The sequence below is a fragment of the Leptonychotes weddellii genome, chromosome 4 (assembly GCF_054177405.1).
Source record: "Leptonychotes weddellii isolate Sample4059 chromosome 4, ASM5417740v2, whole genome shotgun sequence".
NCBI lineage: Eukaryota > Metazoa > Chordata > Mammalia > Carnivora > Phocidae > Leptonychotes > Leptonychotes weddellii.
The window spans coordinates 5,708,945-5,728,884 of NC_138372.1; the positions used below are offsets into that span (position 1 = coordinate 5,708,945).

Here is a 19,940-nt window from a genome sequence, read left to right on the forward strand (position 1 = left end):
GGGGGGCCTGGTGGTGGGTATTGAGGAGGGCATGTTCTGCATGGAGCACTGGGTGTTATGCACAAACAATGAACCATGGAACACTTCATCTAGAACTAATGATGTAATGTATGGGGATTAACATAAGAATAAAAAAAAAAAACCATAACGTTGAATGGAAAAAAAAAATTCAGTTCCTCAGTCTACACTAGTCATATTTCAAGTACCAGTCATAAGTGGCCAGTAGCTACTGTATTGGATAGAGCAGATACAGAACATTTCTAACATCACAGTAAGTACTATTAGACAGCACTGATCCAGATTAAATGTATATAAATAAAAATATTAAGAATCGCATTTTATCAATAACCTACACCCTTTTAATCAACTCTAATAGCTCCAAGTACAAGAATATGCGTTAACATGAACCCAGTGGCTTTATCCTTGACTCTCGCAAAGACAAGAGATCACAGTTCTTCTTAAAAAAGAGAGAGTAAGAAAGTCCCATAGCAATCTAAGGCTTTATTCCTCTATTCTTTCAGCAATTTGTACAACTTGACCTGAGGAAAGAAGAGCAAGAACGCATTTTTCTCGACAATACCCTTTCTCCAACAGAGTCACATCTGCCAGGTTTCAGACTCACACGTTCCATTATCCTACAGCGTCAGCACTCCTTTGTAAAGTCCCCTTTCCACGCTGATCTCCATGGACTCACTCAATGTATTATGCCATCACTCTAAAATCAGGGCCTAGAGTCTCTTGGCAGATAGGCTGTATGTAATGACAGTCTGCATAAAATCCTAAGTCTATCTGCTCTTGGAGGATTTTTCCAATCCTATGCAATTGCTGTGTGGGTATGTGGGAGGCTGCACATTTTTCTTCATAATAAAAACAAAATCCCAAATTCTGCGAAGTTGGTAAGTTACCTCTGCATTTATAACACAACATGACAGGCAGAGCTCTGTTTTTCTACAAAACTAGGGCTTTTAGGAGCATATGTTTTCAATCACTTATTTCTCAATAATGACTGAAATATCTCAAAGCATTCCCTGAGCACTTCCCTAGTTTTATCTGCCACTTGTGTTGATTATCACAGGCTACTTATACACAGGAAGAGAAGCAGAAGAGGGAAGAACTCATGGCTTTGGGCGGGGTATTTTAACAAAATTCCTCTCTAAAATTTGAACCATAAACATCTTTCCATAATCCAATACTATGGTACCAGCTTTAAAACGATAACCCAGGGGAGATGGGTTTTCTGAGTGATGTGTGGGGAGGGGAATGTTATAACATGGGTATGTGGCAAGGAATTTTATGTTTTGGAAGAATGACACTTTTCACAGAGACTTGGGGAAAAGTGGGGAAGGCCAGATGAACTTGTTCAGTAATCATTCTAACTTTTTGCTTATTCCATTACAAGAATGAAGGAGAAGAAGGAAAAAAAAAAAAAAACCTTAAGTATTTGCATGAGTTGCATTTCTCTGGAGCACTTTCTTTTACCCAGCAAGTCCCAAGCACCCATGATCTCTGAGGGGTAAAGGTCAGCTATCAGCCTTGAAAGGAGGCTAAGACGTGCGCAGCTACTCCTTTCCACTGAAAAAAGCAGCTTCTGAATCTCAGAAAGCAAGCAAAAGCAGGGTGGTGGTCTATAAAACAAATTCTCCCCAGGGAATTCTGGCTTGAATGCAAAGTATTCCATAGAAAATGTTTCCAGAAGGACTTTGACAACAGGAAGGAGCAATTCAAAAACAAGGACATAAAGTCATACGGATTGGGGGTAAAGCAGGGAAGTAAGGAGGATGATGGAAGAGTCTGTAAAAAGAAAAATCTTAGTTCTTGAGGCATCTTGAGAATCAGAATCAAAGGCTTTGAGGTAAAAAGGAAAGAGAGACTGTGAAATACAACATCTATGCTTAAATGGGTCCTTGGAAGAAAAGAAAGCATTTAGCCAGGATTTAAATTTTAAAAAAAATAAAAAGGAAAGGAAAGCATTATACCACCTTAGTTCCCCACTAGGGTGCAAAAAACTTTACTAATTTAGAAGTGAGAGAATACCATTTCATTACTACCATCTAGCTCAGATTAGGAGTTGCAAATAATATAACCTAGAAAAAAAGGATAGAGATAAATAAAAGAATAAGAGAACTGTTTCCCATTAATATGTGTCAATTCTGCAGGAATACATGTCAAGAAAACATTGCCATATGTATTCTACAGATTTTAAGTACAGGTCAAAATTTCCAACAGCTCAAACAGCTAAATGGAGAGGGCGAGAAAAACAAAGTACAAAAGCATGTAAAATAAGAGACAATGCGGGGCACCTAGGTGGCTCAGTCGGTTAAGCATCTGCCTTCGGCTTAGGTCATGATCTCAGGGTCCTGGGATCAAGCCCCACAGCCCAGCATCGCATGGGGCTCCTTGCTCAGCAGGGAGCCTGCTTCTCCCTCTCCTTCTGGTGCTCCCTCTGCTTATGTGCACCTGCCTGCGCGTGCTCTCTCTTCAATTAAATAAAATCTTTTAAAAAAGAGAAAGAGAATGGAAATTTGAAAATAAAATAACCATAAGCACCAAGAGATAAAAACACTAATGGGGAAGGGAGGTCCTTATTAACAAATTTCCTGGGCTTTTAAAACCATGTGTCTTTTCTAACTTACAAAAAAAAAGCTAACAATCTAGAAAGAAAAATAAAATGGTGGGTGGGGAAGGATGCACCAAGAAGAGATGTGAAACCAACAATAAACTACACTCTCACAATGGTCTAAGCACTTCCAAACCAAACCAGACATGAACTGTATATAAAAAGATCACTGTTGGGGCGCCTGGGTGGCTTAGTCCTTAAGCGCCTTCAGCTCTGGTCATGATCCCAGGGTCCTGGGATCGAGCTCTGCATCGGGCTCTGTGCTCTGTGGGAGGCCTGCTTCTCCCTCTACCACTCCCCCTGCTTGTGTTCCCTCTCTCATTGTGTCTCTCTGTCAGGTAAATAAATAAAATCTTAAAAAGAAAAAAAGATCACTGTTCACATACTAAATTCTTTACAGTAATCAGGGGGTCTTTTTAAAATATTTTTGTCAGGTGCTTTGAAAATGAGGTTTTGGCAGCCACATCGCACCATCTTAAAAGGTAAGATAGCTGGTTCTTTAGTTTAGCTCAGCTTTAATTTCTATAGCAAATATTTGACTTTAGAACATCTAACAGTGTGCCAAAGTACAAATATTTGCTTAGCTTAATCATTCTCTATATATTATTCTACTTCCCCTGTAAATATGAAATGTGAAAGGAAACCTAAAATCATTAATGCCTAAATTTGGCAGGAGTTTAAAATGTACTATTAAACAAAATCTGAGACTGGGTAACACTTCAAATTCTGCATCACAAGCCTTTTATTAAATCAAGAAGACAAAATGGAACCTATCTCTACTACAGACCAGAACAGAAATTACCTGAAGTAGATGCTCATATAAACACCATCGATTTTCACAGATATCAGTAAAAATAAAGAAATACAGTCCGTACTTGGAAATTTAAGGGTAGCCTTAAGGAAGCAGGTCAGGAGTGGGAGGAGAAACTGAAACTGATTATTTTATATCCTAATATTCATATTGAGAGGTGTGGACAAATACAGTAACTCAAGGTGGTTCTAGGTTTGAGAAGTAGGCCCTTAAGTACAATAAAGTCCATACCAACAGTATTTTTGTACACTCTACTCTTATTCAGCATAATCATGCAAAGCCCTAATAAGACTGGAAGCTTATTTTGATCACAAGTCTCGTTTACTCTGAATCCTCGCCTACTTTGGCTAAGTGACAAAGACTTTGCCTTCTTCATCCCCGGGCTGTCCTTTGTGCTGTAGCTCTGTCATATCATGAGATTAAGTCTGTTTATTCATGTGTGAAATGGGGACTTGGTCCTTTCCTTATACTACAGGTTGTCTGTAACAAAGTCAGGCTCTATATTCTTCATAATTTCATGACTAATAATTGCAAGTAAATTACATCTCACTTCCTTTATAACATTTATGGAATATGATACAATAAATTCTTCATATTTCAACGTAACCTTGCATGCTTCTTAAACTACACAACTAGTTTCTGTTCTGAGGCACTGTGAAAATTTTATGTAGTTTCTTGGGGATTTCTTGTTGTTGAAGTCAAACCTTCCTATGTGCATTTCTGTTGTACTGACCTTGATGATCTGTCCTATTGAGTATGAGCCACCATAGACTTTCTCAAAATGACTGTGACCATATCTTGTTTTAGGAGTATTATTTCCTGGTTTCTTTGAGATCACAATGTTTACTATGCATTGACAACAAGCCTTCCCATGTACAGATGATAAAAATTAGTATTATCTACAAAACAAAGATAACACTATAGTGACTATTATCTCTACATCCAGGAATGTGAAGCCTATAATGATTACTTAAGAAAAATGCTGGCACTAGTAACAGAAGCTAAAATAAAAATTATGGAGGCAAGTAATGATGTATATTTCACAGGTACTCCAGCCTCAATCAGGTTTTTTTAACCAAGCCTTTATTAGAAATGACAAGTGATTCTTTCACACACCTTAATTCAGTCCAAAGAATCTAAGACTGAGAAAGATCACAGATTCAGGGTGCCTGGGTGGCACAGTTGGTTAAGTATCTGACTTCTGACTTCAACTCAGGTCATGATCTTAGGGTTCTAAGATCAAGCCCCAAGTCAGACTCAGCTTGGAGTCTGCTCAAGATTCTCTCTATCTCAAATAAAATAAAAATAAAATGAAATAAAATAGAAATATCACAGGTTCTAAAGTGGGAGATAAAACTACTCAATGCTATGGTTTGGTAGAATAAGCACTGGAGAAGCCCAAAGACACCAATCAGAAATTAGGCTCTGGTATTTACCAACTCTGTGCCTCACTTTATTCACCTTAAAAAGGCCAGGGTGGGGTGGGGGGAGACAGTCAGTTAAGTGTGGGATTGTTGATTTTGGCTCGAGTCATGATCTCAGGATTGAGAGATCGAACTCCACATCGGGTTCCACACTGGGCATGGAACCTGCTTAAGATTCTCTCTCTCCCCGCCCCGCCCCCTCATCCCTCTTCCCCCAACACCAAACAAAAGATGAATGGGACTCTAAAGCTCTATTAGAATGATTCATCAAAATTCAACTGAATAAATTTGTAAACCAAATGTAACAAATGTTACAAATTATCAGTATTTTAGGTGCCCAATATCTGCAGAATTGGGAACACCAAAGCTTGCACATCCAACTGGAAAGATGGCGCATCCCCTCACTGCTCCACAGCCACTTTTCAAGCATTCCACAACTCAACACCACACACATACTGCCCTCTTGTTTTTCTTTTTTATCCCATTTCTCCCTCCAGACTTGTTCTTCACTTTTCCCCTCATTCTCTGCTTGAGAGTGGCACCAAAGGGTACTACTAAGGGTCCTAATGATTCTACCTAAAGACTAGATTAATTAAACTGCTGAACTCTCCTAAAGAGAAAATAGGAGACTCTCCTAAAGAGAAAAAGGAGACCTTTCCACAAACCTTTGGTGACACTCAGAAACTTGACAATCTGTCTGCTGTAGATCACCTAGGGTGATCAAAAACACTGGTGGTGTTTTTGAAAAGAAAACCAATAAAGGTATAAAACAAAAAATATTCCACCTCTCTTAGTTTAAAAAAAAAAAAAAATCACAACTACAACTCCATGGGGCTATAAAACCTAATCTTAATTTCAAAAATTAAAATCAAACAAGTTTACTCCATAGCCCTCTTTCAAAGCTAGGTTAACAATGTAACAGGTTCAAAATGCTAGGTTTTTAGTTTTTTACAGTTGGCTTTAAAGGATCTTAGTAATAAAAGATACTAAATAAAATTTCCATTAGAGTCAGTCGTGCTAAAAGATGACTTAAAATTTTTCATGGTTCCAAGAGTGCCAAAAGCTGGGGCACCTGGGTGGCTTAGTTGTTAAGCGTCTGCCTTCGGGTCCTGGGATGGAGCCCCGCGTCAGGCTCCCTGCCCGGCGGGAAGCCTGCTTCTCCCTCTCCCACTCCCCCTGCTTGCGTTCCCTCTCTTGCTGTGTCTCTCTCTTATCAAATAAATAAATAAAAAATCTTGGGTGCCTGGGTGGCTCAGTTGGTTAATCGACTGCCTTCGGCTCAGGTCATGATCCTGGAGTCCCTGGATCGAATCCCGCCATCAGGCTCCCTGCTCGGCAGGGAGTCTGCTTCTCCCTCTGACCCTCCCCCCTCTCATGTACTCGCTCTCTCTCATTCTCTCTCTCTCAAATAAATAAAATCTTTAAAAAAAAAAAAATCTTAAAAAAAAAGGTGCCAACAGCCTTCATTTTAAAGCATACTTCAGTTATCAAATGTTTTCAATGAATCAATCTACCAAATAATACATTAGGCATATTAAAACTTCATCCTCTTTTAAGTATAGACAAGTCTGCTAGAAAACCCAGTATCATCAAGCCAGTGTCATTAACTAAGTAATCATTCATTAATCAATCATTAAAAAAATATCCTGGAGGGAAAAAAAAATCCTGGGCATAAACAAAAAGCCATTCCTCCCTTTAACATGATGGAATTAATACTAAAACACACAAGCTTATGAAATCGTGTCAAATAGGTTTCCAATGATAAGATCCATACATCAGCACCATCCTGGCTCCTGCAATAGCAGTGAACGCAGAAGACAAGTTGGTCACCTTCAGAAGCTAACTACCAAAAGTGGATTAGAAACGCCTTTACTGGGCGCCTGGGTGGCTCAGATGGTTAAGCGTCTGCCTTCGGCTCAGGTCATGATCCCGGCGTCCTGGGATCGAGTCCCGCATCAGACTCCCTGCTCAGCGGGGAGCCTGCTTCTCCCTCTGCCTCTCTCTCTCTCTCTGTCTCTCATGAATAAATAAATAAAATCTTAAAAAAAAAAAAAAAAAAAGAAACGCCTTTACTAGTCCAGATATTTAGAGCTAACCTTCTACGTTCCAATACATAATTCACAGATGCCTTCAATTTAAGCAGTTTTCAAGTAAAGTCCTTTTCTTTTAGCTAAACCTCTTCGGGTTCCAACTGATAAATTAAAGAACTACAAATTTACTTACTAGCTTCTGAGTAAATTTTTACCTATTGTTTCTATTGCTCTGAAAACCAGAATAAATTTTCCATCTTTTTTTTTTCAAATGAGTATTACAGAAGATAAAGGACATTGAAGTTAACTATAAGAGTACCTGAACACTACATGTCAGTGTGTAAGATATTATTTTAATCTTAGAAGAGAAGACATAAGAGGGAGGAGAGGGGTAAAACCTGTATGATCTAGCCAGCTCTCCTAAGAACAGTAAAAAAAAAAAAAAAAGTTTTTCTACATGCTCCTATTTGGCACAATTTGTATAAATTAATGTAGTAAGTTGTAATCTGTCCTCAGTTAAATTCATCCACCAAGAACCTGGAAATGGTTTATTTACCAAGAGAACATTCATTTAAACAAATATAATTAATCCTTGCACTGTCATTAAACCAAGCTTTTGCTTCATTATGTTTTAGTATTTATTAGACACTGAAATCGATTTTTTTTTTTTTAAGCAGACACTGAACTCTCCCTGGCCCCTTTATTTTAAAACTCAACCCCCAGTAGACCAAACTGAGGTTCTCCTGAGAAACTGAAAAACTGAAATGAGATTAAATGTTTTCATTTTTAAAGACACATTATTGAAAAAGTACAGTGAAATTATCTTACCTCTCAAAACAATTCTCTAATACACCCCCTTACACAAAGAAGAAATATAATATTTATAGGTATGACCAAAATCAACCTACTGAGGATCTTCTCTAAGGTCAAAGCATCTTCTGAAATCAACCACACTCAAAGTATAAGCTTTCTCTCCCTCCCCCTCTACCTCTACATATTCAATCACATTTGGTCTATAGAAATCTCTCTCCCAGTGGCCCACTGTTGCCATTTCTTTTTCATCCATTCCAACAAGTCTGCAGGCTTTGATGTAGAAGAGATAGCATTATTCATGGAAATCAATTTAGGTATTGAGGGGCAGAGACTAGAGCAACTTGACCTCTCAGCTATTTTCTCCTCTGTTAAATGGGAATTAAGGTCCTACACCTCAAGAGATTGTGCTAATGATGAAGTTTAGAGTATTTTAATGTTACAAAAATGAACATCATATTATCAGACTTAGAAACTAAGGATTATATGTATCTCTCTCTTCATAGTTCATCACAGACCTACCATATATGACTATTAAAAACAGATCCTACAATTAATGAACTGTAATGTACTTGATGAATAAAAGAAACTCAGTTAAAAAAGTAAAAGCTTCAGACAAATTCCTCCATCTTTCCCCCTCTACCAAATACCAACAAACTTTTTCACTGATCAATTGGGTTGTCTTGGCACGGTGTGATTACAATCTCATTCCCTTTTAATACTTCACTGGCACTAAATTAAGTTTAACAAGATTGTTTTGCTGGTTTACTGGTTCCAAAAAAGAGAAAACATTACTGCAAGTTCTTTTGATCTCTACTATCATCTAGGGAAATATAATACTAAACTGTGTGTGTGTGTGTGTGTGTGTGTGTAAAATAAATCACTAGTAAGTCCAAGCATTGTCCTGTTAAACTAATAACATACATTAATCTACAAGGATAAGATTTTTTTAACAGAGTTTCATGGGCAAGAAATCTAATAATTTACTGGTAGCTAGTAAATGTAATTGCCAACTTAAACCCAATTTCAAGAAAGCTACCTCAATATTTTTGATGCTGTGTGACCTGATCAGCCTTTAGGGAGGAGATGCACTAACTCCATGTGTCACTAAAACCCTACATTTTAAGTTTGGATTTTAAGAGGGCTGATTTGATCCTCCCTGAGAAGAAATTGTTTAAGTACACATTTCCTGATTCAATAGTCTACCCACTACACTTAGAAAGGCTTTCCAAAAAGTATTTTCTATTTGCTAAGTACATGGCAATTAAAATATTTTTAGATCAAAGTTTCCATAGCAAATATCCGCACTTCCTCACTTTGAAAGCTAAAATCATTATTTCCAAGTATCAAAACAACAAACTACTAACTAATGGTTGTAGAGAATCCATAATTTAAAAGTTTTTTTTTTAAGATTTTGTTTATTTATTTGACAGAGAGAGACACAGCGAGTGAGGGAACACAAGCAGGGGGAGTGGGAGAGGGAGAAGCACGCTTCCCGTCAAGCAGGGAGCCCGATGTGGGGCTCCATCCCAGGACCCTGGGATCATGACCTGAGCTGAAGGCAGACGCTTAACGACTGAGCCACCCAGGCGCCCCAATTTAAGTTACTAAAGACAATTAAATAATGGACACCGACTTCTTTTCATTGGTAGAGTACTGATTAGAATTTTTTTCAATGTTCAAAAATGTAACTGCTTTCAAGGTGCCAGATGAAACTAAATGATCTAAGATTGTTCCAGTCTACCTCCAGCACTCCAGGTGGTATAATTTTTAGACCAAATTAAAATTTTGACAAGTAAAATCCTACTAGATGAAGAAGTCAAAAAGTAAAATCCTCACAACTATGGGTGGTATAGTGGAAAACATCAGAAGTTCCATTTGGACATGTTAAGTTTTAGATGCTTATGAGATGAGAGAGAGCGAGAGTAAGAGAGAGAGCGTGCGTGTGCACAAGCAAGGCAAGCAGCAGGCCGAGGGAGAAGCAGGCAGAGGGAGAAGAGACTTCCTGTTGAGCCAGGAGCCCGATGTGGGACTCAATCCCAGGACCCTGGTATCATGACCCGAGCCGAAGGCAGACACTTAACCAACTGAGCCACCCAGGTGTCCAAATTTAGATCATTTTTTAAAGCCCTAAGTCCTAGGGTGCAGTGCAGAGATTCAACAAATTATTTATCAGACATCTATTACAATAGTGCCAGTGACTGTTCTACATGCTGGAGATACATAAATGAACTACACAGTTGAAGATCTCTGATCTTCAGGACTTTACATTCTAGCGGGAGGAACAAGACAATAAGCAATGAGAGTAAATGCATTAATATTATGTAACAAGACGACACTCCAGGAAAAAAACAGAGCAGGGTAAGGGGCACTGCGAGCAGAGACCAAAGGTCAATATAGGCCTCCCTGAGACTTAAGAGTGAGGCCACACAGAAATCTGGGAAAATACAGGCACAGGAAAACAGGCAGTGCAAAGGACTTAGTAATGTTCACCAGAGAGGTCTCTCTGGCATGATGGATGATGGAACTGAGAAAGGAGAAGAGAATAGGAGACGTTAAGTACAGAAAATTCTTGTTGAGATGTTTTGCTGCAAAGAGGAGAAAAGAAATAAGCAAAAGCTGGCAGGGAAGTGGGGCCAAAAAAGGGGGATTGGGTTTTTTTGTTTTAAGACAGGAGAAAAGCAGCACAGGACTATGTTGTTGGGAATGATCCAGTAGAGCCTGAAACATGAATGACATGAGAGGGCAGAGGGTGGCATCTTGGGAGTGGTGGGATGGGCTGGATTAGCCTGGTCCTTGGAGAGTTTGAGAACAGCTGCTCTACCTACAGGTCACCAGGAAGGCGGAGTCTATGCTGCAAGGTAGGTCAATGTGAGGTGGGTGTCTACAAAAGTTCTCTTCCAACAGCACTGATTTTTCTCACTGAAGCAGGAAGCCCAGCATGAAGAGGAGAGGAGGTATAAAAGGAGAAAGTACAAGTCATCTAGGAACCTGGGTGAATGAACTAGGAAAATAAAGTATGATTGCCCAGCAGCCTAAGGGCCCACTTGAATTTTATGAACCATCTGGGAATCAACACCAAGAAATTCCCCTAATCTGAGACATAAGGGCTGGCTGCCTTTCTGTTAACAAATGAAAAATTCTTTAACACGAACTGCTTAAAAAGGCAAATGTCTAACATATTTTGAGTGCACCAAATGTAAAACAATGCTCTGGGAAAGTTGCAGTTTCTCCAAATAATATGCTGAAAGAGACTACACATCCCATTTTCACACCATATTCATAACTGCTTTATCATACCTTAAAGGAGTCATCAGTCACCAAAGGATTTAATAGCCCTGGGCTGAAGCTAACTTCCGTCAGACCACTGTAAGCAAAAGCGGGGTTTGAGTGCCTTCACTCAATTATATAGTGTAATAATACAAAATATAGTTAACTTATATTCTTACTTATAGAAGTACAAATTTACACATAAAAGGTTAAGAAAAAAAGATTATCTAAGAGTATTCAATTAATCACCAAGAAACTGCCATATAAAAATCTATTCCTAATTACATTGTGGTGATGGCTGCACAACCCTGAGTACGCTAAAATCCATTGATTTGTACACTTTTTCAATGGGTGAACTGTCTCTTATGAGAATTTTATCTCAATAAAGTTTTTAAAGGGCGCCTGGGTGGCTCAGTTGGTTAAGCGACTGCCTTCGGCTCAGGTCATGATCCTGGAGTCCCGGGATCGAGTCCCACATCGGGCTCCCTGCTCGGCAGGGAGTCTGCTTCTCCCTCTGACCCTCCCCCCTCTCATGTGCTCTCTCTCATTCTCTCTCTCTCAAATAAATAAATAAAATCTTTAAAAAAAAAAAATAAAGTTTTTAAAAATGTATTCCAAGGTTTGAATCTCAATGGAATCATTTTTATCACCAGGAAATAAAAAATTAATTTTCTTTTTTAGTTTCTCTGTTAAAATTTAATGGGAAATGGAGCAAGTATAGTATGTTCTGACAGCTCATAAATATTAATTTTGTAGGGATACAGAATTCTTTCAGAATGAAGGGCAGAGTTTGAGTTGGGGTTGTGGGTTGGGTGTTTTGTTTTTCCTTTTTAACTACCGAGAGTTTGTAGCTTCTAACGCTACTGTTTTATCCCTTTGATCAAGACATACTCAAATCACCTTAACTAAAATGAACACAAGCAGTCTTTTGACTGGATAGCTCCAAAAAACACCTACATTCTAGACACTCACCAGCAAGACTAAATGCAAACCAATACCTGGACCAAAATAAAAGAATAAAATGTCCTAAGTACTATTTCAATACGATCACATTTCTTAGAGATATGATACTTCAAAGAAATTTTATACTTCAAATCTAACCAGCCGGCCAAAGAATTCATAAATTCTATTTTTCTCCCTGAGACAGGAAAGATAAATTCAACAATTTTACCATAGATGTTTCAGTTCCCATATCAAAATGTAAAAAGTGGGAGTTATCTCTCTCTACTTTGAAAAACAAAGACTAAAAATAAAGGTTATGCTCTTTCTAAGGCAAAGGATTAGAAGATTCAACTGCCAATATTAAAGTGGTCATGGAAGGAACAAGGGATAGAGAAGTAAGAAAAAATAGCTACTAAGAGGCTTAGCCACCTCCAAAATGGAAACTGTGAATGCAGGTAACTCAACTAACTTCTCCAGACTTGGCTCTCCCATTTGGTAACCTGAGAAGCCAGCATCTGCTCAGTCTCCTTCATAAGGCAGCTGTGAGGACCAAACCAGAGGTCAGGGAAGGCTGTTCTGTAGGTGTAAAGCCTTCTGCAAACAGAAGCATAATCCCCACTTCACTCCAGAAAAGCTCAGTCGCTGTGATAAGCTACTGATCACCTTTTACTCCGCATGTATGAAATTTACTGTGTTAGTCTGCTCAGGCTGCTATAACAGAATACCACAGACTGGTTGGCTTTAACAGCAGAAATTTATTTCCCACAGTTCTGGGGGCCAGGTAGTCCAAAATCAAGGTTCCATCCTATTCTGTTCCCTGCCTTCTCACTATGTCCTCGTGGGGGGGGGGGGGGGGAGTGAGAGCCCTGGTCTCTTTCTCTCTTCTCATCACAGGGTGCCATCCTCATGACTTCATGTGAACCTAATTACCTTCCAAAGGCCTTACCTCCAAATACCAAAACACTGGGGGGGTTAGAGCTTCAATATAAGAACTTTGCGAAAATACAATTCAGTCCATAGCACTCTCCTATCTAATTTTTTTAATGACTGTCATCAGGCAGAAATTAAACCTTTGTATAAAAAATGAACAGGAGGCGCCTGGGTGGCTCAGTTGGTTAAGCGACTGCCTTCGGCTCAGGTCATGATCCTGGAGTCCCGGGATCGAGTCCCGCATCGGGCTCCCTGCTCAGCAAGGAGCCTGCTTCTGCCTCTGACCCTCCCCCCTCTCATGTGCTCTCTCTCTCTCTCATTCTCTCTGTCTCAAATAAATAAATAAAATCTTAAAAAAAAAAAAAAATGAACAGGGAAGGTGCCTGGGTGGCTCAGTCCTTAAGCATCTGCCTTCGGCTCAGGTCATGATCCCACGGTCCTGGGATCGAGCCCCGCATCTGGCTCCCTGCTCGGCGGGAAGCCTGCTTCTCCCTCTCCCACTCCCCCTGCTTGTGTTCCCTCCCTTGCTGTGTCTCTGTCAAATAAATAATTTAAAAAAAAACTTTAAAAAAAAATGAACGGGGGGCAGGGAAGATTTAAAGGCTAGCTTACTTTTAAAAGGGCTTAATTAAGGGAGCTTACTGAGATTCATACAATATAAAATAAAATTTACAACAGATGAGGGAAGTGAGATGATAACAGGCTAAGATTTATTCGGCATTCCTCTGCCCTAAGAGCTTTCACTTTACCCTTACAGTAGCCACACAGAGTCAGAACGATTTCTAGAAGAGGACTCTGAGCACACAGGGGTGAAAGAGATGTGTGTCCTCAGGTCACACAGCAAGTCTCACAGGTAATACAGGCTACAGAGCCTGTACTCTAACTACACCTCCTACATTGCTTCTCTTTTCCTTGAAACAAAGGAAAATCTCAGGGGGTTGTAGAGAGGAGATGAGAAAGATGAAACCATATGAGGTGTTCAGGTTCACTTTATATCTGCCTTAGATGTGGCCAAAATTTTATAAGCAAATAGCTCAAAGGAAACTTGATCAGTCACAGGATTCTAAATCTGTAAATTAAAAACAAACCACATTTGCTCAGGGGGGTCAGTTCTTTCTTGTACTAAAAGCTGAGAAAATTTTCTCCTCTTGGTCCTCATAAAGACAGTGTGCTATGGTGAACAACAGCCTCATAAACCCCTGGATGAACCATTCAGGACAGGGATGGGATTGAGTTCCATAAACTACTCATAACTGTGTACTGTGGATATGTAGCCAAATGTTCACAAACTCTGCTCTGGGGGGGAAAAAACCATTTAACATGTTTAGGGAAAAAAAAAAAAAAAGATGGGGCACTTGGGTGGCTCAGTTAAGTGGCCAGCTCTTGATTTCTGCTCAGGTCATGATATCAGGGTCCTGAGATGGAGCCCGCCGGCCCCCCCTCCCCGCACCTGAGAATTCTCCCTCTCCCTCATATAAATAAATCTTAAAAAAAAAAAAAGATAAACATTCCACTACATTATGGATATTTCCCCTTATCAATTCAATGTGAGAATTATGCTCTGTGGAAAGAGCACAGCCTATGAAAAAAGAGATTGCCTAAGTAGATCAAAGAATTTGGGGGAAGATAAAAAGGGAAGCGGGGGGATGAAGACAAAACAAAGAATATATACACAGGTAAAAACTCTTCAGCCTAAGTTTCCTAATTATTAAAATATCCACACACAAAAGACAAAAGAATGAAATGTCTAAAACCAAAACTAGAAAATAATTGTTCAAAAGGTTCAAACTAGGTATGTTTTTCTATAAGTTTTACTCAATTAATAAATAAATGTGCATCTTTCTTACCACCCCTCCCATATTTAAAATTCCTAGATAAATTCAAACTATTCTCCTGTTTTACATTTAATTTATGCATTACTATGCAAATAAACAATAGTATGTATGGCTCTCCCCCCACAAAAAATTAAGATTTAATAATTTATGTCCTTCCAAAAGAACATTTAATTAAATCTCTGTAAGAGAAAAAACCTTTGTCTTTGGGAGTAGATCTGAGTATTGAAGGGGTTTTTTTTGTGTGTTTGTTGGTAATACCGAAAAATATAGAAAGTTTTCTCTATATAATGTTATAAATGTGTAAGACATCAATTCAATATATTTAATACTTTAAAAACATTTAAAAAGATAAAAGGATAATAAAACAAAAACTTTTTTTAAAGATAATCAAGAGCCGTTCTCCAATCTAGCTCCTAAAAGACTACATTTTTTAAAAAGCTGGTTATTTATCTGCTTCTGTATGTAAGCACTCTGGTTGTTTGTGCAACACATAAGCTGGCCCAAATAAGAAATCCTGAAAGCAAGGCAAAAGGAAGTAAGTAATTTCAACTGGCATTTATTACTAAAGGCATACAAGTGAAGTCACTACTGCTATTGAGGTTCAAAACCAGCAGAGACTTGAATATACTACTGTTTCCAACCAGCTATTTTTAAATTATTAGTAGATAATCTGGTGAGCTTGCAGTAAATACAGCTGTGAACACAGCAGTATACACCATCTGGAGGCTTTTGACTTAAGCAATCTTTCAAATGCACAGTATATTCACTCTATTTTGTTCCTTTGAAGCTCAACAGTCGCCTATAAACTGACCCTTTTTTAAAACCACAACTACAAAAGCTCATTCACTTTATGGAAAACAAGATAGGAAAAACAGACCTAATTGTTCATCTTTAGAACCAAGTGATTATCTCAAATCTTTTCTGGCATAAATACTTTAATTTTGTAAAGAATTTCCCACACTTAACCTATCATATTCTTAAAAGCTCTTCACAGGTAACTTCTAACTAATCCTCTGAAATCAAAATGTTTTCTACTTTCTACAGTGATTCACATCCATTACCCCATTTTACCCCCAAACCTGAACAGAACTGTCCTATTAATCATCATAAAATCCTACCTACAGAATGCCGTTACCAATAACCTCTTCAAGCACTGACCACGTACTGCTTGCTATTAACCTGCAGCCTCTTCCAACCACCTTCTAGCACTTCCTTCTCTCACTGCCAAACTCAACATTTTCTCAGCAACCACAAACTAGCTTCTACTCATCACTGGCCTTCCTCCTCCCTCCTGGGCTGTTCTGCTTGCACCCAACTCTCAGAGGCTCCACTGACTCCTGAGGAAAGAATAGGTACTTTTTCAAGTTGTTCTGTTTCCTCCTCTGGCCAGCATACTGGCTTTTCTTTTCCAATAACTACACGCACATGCATTGCCTCAGCACTAAGCTCCTTCTTCAAGAGATTCAGTGCCCTCTGGTTAGCATAAACACATCTCAGAGCCATGTGGGCCACAGCTGTGGGGGAAAAGGCCAGAAGAGGCCGTTTTACAAAGGTCACCTCTTGTAGGAGGAGAGTTGGTCAAATTAAGAATAGGAGGTCAGAGTTTGGCTTGGACTCCTGGCCTCCTCACTCACTAGCTGTGAGGCCTTGGTCAAACTGCTTAACTGCTCTAAACCTCAGCTTCCTTGTGTATACCTACGGGGTATTTAAACCTGCAAAGATTAAATAAGGCATGCAAAGACAGAAGGATACTAAGGAAATGAAGTTATGCATAATCCCATCAATCTAAAGATTAGCACTATTAACGTTTGGTCTATTTCTTTCTAACCTTTCTCCTTAGCCTCTGTGAGTACATGCAGGTGTGCATAGTTTGGAATCACAATGCATAAGCAGTTTGGCTTCTATGTTTTTTTCTACTGGGCTTTACATTAGGACTTTTTATATATCATTATTATATTTCCTTTTATGGATGGGCATGAATCAACATTCCCCTTCTACTGTTTGGCACTTAAACTGACAAATCACAATCTTTAATTTCTTTACTGTTCCATTTTCCTTTTTTTCTTTCCCAGAAAAAGTCCCTTTTGCCTTCTCTACTCCACCTGTGAGCTAACATATCATCTACTTGTGTGAGACACATTTTATCAAGGAAGGAAAGAATGGTGGCTTTAAAGAATGATGTTAAACTTCCCATATTAAGCTTCTAAAACCCACTGGCATGCCCAGAAGTTGTATCTTTACACAGATCATCAGGCTCCCTTTAATTTGTATTGTCTTCCTCCATTGGAATGTAAGTACTCTAAGGACAGGGACTTCATCCTTTTTTGTATCTTTAGCAATTAAAACAGTACCTAGAGCAGAATTAGTGCTTACTATATGAAATATTAGCTGTTAATATGTGCCAAGCACATTCCTAAGAATTTTCCACACCCCTGAGATAGACTGATCATTTTCCTCATGGTTACAAAGAGGCTAAGCAACATATTATAGGTCTCACAGTGAGTACACAGTGAAGCTAGGAACAGAACTCAGGTAGCCTAGCTATTAACCACCAAGCTGTACTTAATAAATTGATTAATTATACCAGCAGAGCTCCATATATAGCATTAAACACTGAATACGATTATGCTGACTTTTTCTAATGAAATGTCAACATTATTGGTTTTTTTTATTACAAATATATATCAACTATATCAAGGATTAAATAGATTTTAGAGGGCAACTCTATGACCCTAATCACCATTAATATTCAGACTCAAAATAATACGGTCTAAAAAAAAACTTACAAACTTTTGAAATAACTTGTTTAGATCTAGGATACTTACTTCCCTCTATTTTTTCTTAGATTCAGTTGCTGTTGCCAATCTAAATGTTTTGATTTCTTTTAATCAGAAAAAACATTTTCTAGATAGGCTACACTGAAATTATATTTTCTAGAAAATGCTTTCTTTCCTCATTCCAGGTTATTTTGAGAAGGACCCATTTCTCCAAAAAGTTAAAAAATACTTCAACCTACGCCAGCCTCCTTTCCCCTATCCCAGCATTCCCCCCAACAGCACATCTTGTTCTTCTATCAGTAACTGGGGTTTTGAAAAAGGCTCTATATAAAAACAGATTTCAGTCCATTTTGTTTGTGGCTTTTACTCTTTTTAAAGAAATGCAGAGGACAGTCTTAGAAGCCTCTGGCAGTGACTATCTCCTCAAGACAGAGGCACATAATAAGGAGACCAGACTACAGAGAAAAATGTGTCATTCACATCGCAATCTATTTTATGACCCAAAAAGCCTGGCTTTGTCACAGTCCTATATTCAAATACTCAAAGCTACTCAATCTGAAATACCTACCAGTAACTTGGAGCCAAAAACCCATTTTAAAATTTAAAGGTGGCCACACATGTCCCTGAACAGACGTTTCTAAACCCTTCCATTAATCATCCAGTCCTTGGCCAAACTGCTGTTAAGTCAATGGCTTAGTCCCTTTGGTTACAGTGTAACGAGAGGTAAGAGACCGGGAGAAACAATTTAGCTGTGTTCTTTCTCTGCACTGAGCTTAACATTTACTTTTGTTTTACAAACTAATCCTAGAATAGCAAATAAAAACCAGGTTGGTTTGGGGCTTTTTTAATACTGGCTTCCTATGTCATTATAAAATGGATGGTTCAACTGGCTACTCAAGACTACACAATAGTAAGCAAAACCCTCTGACCTTGGAAAAGCATAGTAAATGTAATAACTACCAATAAATTACATGGTTTACCAATTTCCTCAAAACCAAAAATAAATCTCTAACAAGTAAACTATTTCATGAGTAAACAAAAGCTTGTCTTGTTCTATCATTTGCTTAAAAGCAAGCATAGTGGCAGTGGGAGAGGGATTAAGAAGCACAGCCAGACAAGTCCATAAAACCTCCAGTGTAAGATAAAACCACCCTGCAGGGACAGCCAATGCATTCTAACCTAACAGCTGTACACAGTTGCACTAATTAAAATGAAAAGCTAGTCTGCATAACACACAGGCAATTCACTGAACCTTACTGACAGGGTGACGGGGTTCACCATCCCACCCTTCACCTCCCCCACAGGCAATATAAACAGTAAACTGGCACATAGTTGAAAATAACTGAATTTGGAATATATCTACATTCAAACATTTCAGAAATAATCACAACCATGCAGACTGAAACATATCCTATAGGAACACTAGCTATAAAAAACCATACACACACAAAGGAAGTGGTACAGCTACATTACATCAGCTCTCGCCTCAATTCATAAATGAAAAACCACAAAAACAAGACAAAAATTTAACTGGCCTTTTCTGGAACCCTTCTTACAGTGAATGAATGTAGGTTAAGTCTTTTATTAAATAAGTCACTGAACAGTACATTGATGCATCGCTTTCAACAGCCAGGGGAAGGAAAAGTGTAACCTTAGTCAATTCTATCACGCAAACCGATCAAATAACATTTCAAGCGCTGCCTGCCAAGCGCCAGGGCCTGCCAGAGTACAATGAGCACTCAAGTGCTCTGGACTGAAAACCACCTTTCACTGGTCCCAGAGATCTTTATAAAATAGTTTAAACACCACTAAATTACAGAGTTGGAAAAAACAAATACAAGCTCTAGCTGCTCCCACAGTATTGTGAAGTTGCTGTTAAGCCTCTAAAATGTCTGCCTTGTGTTATTTTAGTAGGCAATGTAAATATTCAGAAAGGCAAGTGCCCTTAAAGCTCAAATCTAACACATGCATAAAAATGCAGAGTTGGTTGTGCATCTGGAAATAATTGCCCACAGATCAACGGGCTTACAGGGGATATTGTTCCCATCTGTAAGGTCCCAAATCATGTCTACTTTACATGTGGAGCTCCTAGCCAAAATGAAGGAGGAGGAGGAAGAAAACCTCAATACATTAATTTTGGCACAGAATTTTAAGGACTTTTTCAACTCTGTTCTCAACTTTTACTCAGTGTCTCAATCTTAAACCACACAGACACAATTTCAAAGGGAAAAATTAATCTCTGTTGACCCCCATGTTCATTCACATGACATTTTTTTTAATTTCCATATGGCTGAGAGGAGGCCTCCAGCCAAACAATGCCCCAAGGAGAGCAGCGGCACATGTGCCCCAGGAAAGCCTAAAAATTGAGAGTAAGACAAAATAACCCATTAAAGCAGTCTCAGCAAACAGAAAGTGGTCAGGCAGGTCTCCCCAGAGCTTCAAGGAAAGCCGCGTAAACAAGGGTAGGGGGCAGGGAAGCCAGCACCTCGAACCA

The 19,940-nt window shown here is 38.8% G+C and overlaps 1 protein-coding gene across 6 annotated transcripts in view; it reads right to left on the minus strand.

Annotated features, from left to right (window-relative positions):
• RERE (arginine-glutamic acid dipeptide repeats) overlaps positions 1-19,940 on the minus strand; it is a 414,521-nt gene that overhangs the window by 276,624 nt on the left and 117,957 nt on the right. The window contains exon 1 of one of the 6 annotated variants that reach the window (XM_081817440.1): positions 409-426. The exons of the other annotated variants lie outside the window; for them this stretch is intronic. The gene's annotated coding sequence lies outside the window, so the exon portion shown is untranslated. Of the gene's footprint in view, positions 1-408; positions 427-19,940 lie in introns of those variants that run through there. 6 annotated transcript variants of the gene reach the window in all.